The 584-nt window shown below is 39.7% G+C and overlaps 1 protein-coding gene across 2 annotated transcripts in view; it reads right to left on the bottom strand.

Moving 5' to 3' along the window:
* Foxn2 (forkhead box N2) overlaps positions 1 to 584 on the bottom strand; it is a 47,200-nt gene that overhangs the window by 13,011 nt on the left and 33,605 nt on the right. The gene's annotated exons all lie outside the window — the stretch shown is intronic.

Below are 584 nucleotides of genomic sequence, written 5' to 3'. Positions count from 1 at the left end.
AAATCCTGAACTTTTATGTATCAGTTTATCAGACTCCTCTGAGTAAGAATATGGGGGAACCTCCCATTTCATGCCAAGGCTGAAGTGAAGGCTGGAGATGCAGCAGTTACCACTGTGCCTGCTGCTAGATGCTGATCCACTCGCTGCAATACTCACACCTACTTCCCCATACCCCTCAAGTGGACATGAGTCTGTTGTACATGACACCTTGCACTCACCATGAAATACATAGTTTACTCTAACCACAAGATGAGAGAGGTTAAAACTTATTTACACCCAAGCTTCTATAAAGCTTAAACTTATTCATTTATGGGGAGAAAGACAAGTCATGAGTGCGGATAGGAGAACTTGAAGGAATCAGTCCTTTCCTTTTCCTGAGTGAATCAAAATCCAGGACCCTCAGGCTCAGCAGTAAGTAGTGCCTTTACCTTCTAAGCCATCTCACTGAGCCTATGCTTTTCATATTGCAAAAAAAATCTTAAAATTTAAGTTGTACTTTACAACTAACTACATTAATAACTCTTTGGAAAACAAACTTACTCATTTCTTTTCCCCTAACCCTTCCTTGTATAAAATCTTATATG

The sequence above is a fragment of the Microtus ochrogaster genome, chromosome 16, assembly GCF_000317375.1.
Source record: "Microtus ochrogaster isolate Prairie Vole_2 chromosome 16, MicOch1.0, whole genome shotgun sequence".
NCBI lineage: Eukaryota > Metazoa > Chordata > Mammalia > Rodentia > Cricetidae > Microtus > Microtus ochrogaster.
Note: the sequence above shows the minus strand (reverse complement) of the source record. Positions and strands in the feature narration are given on the sequence as shown.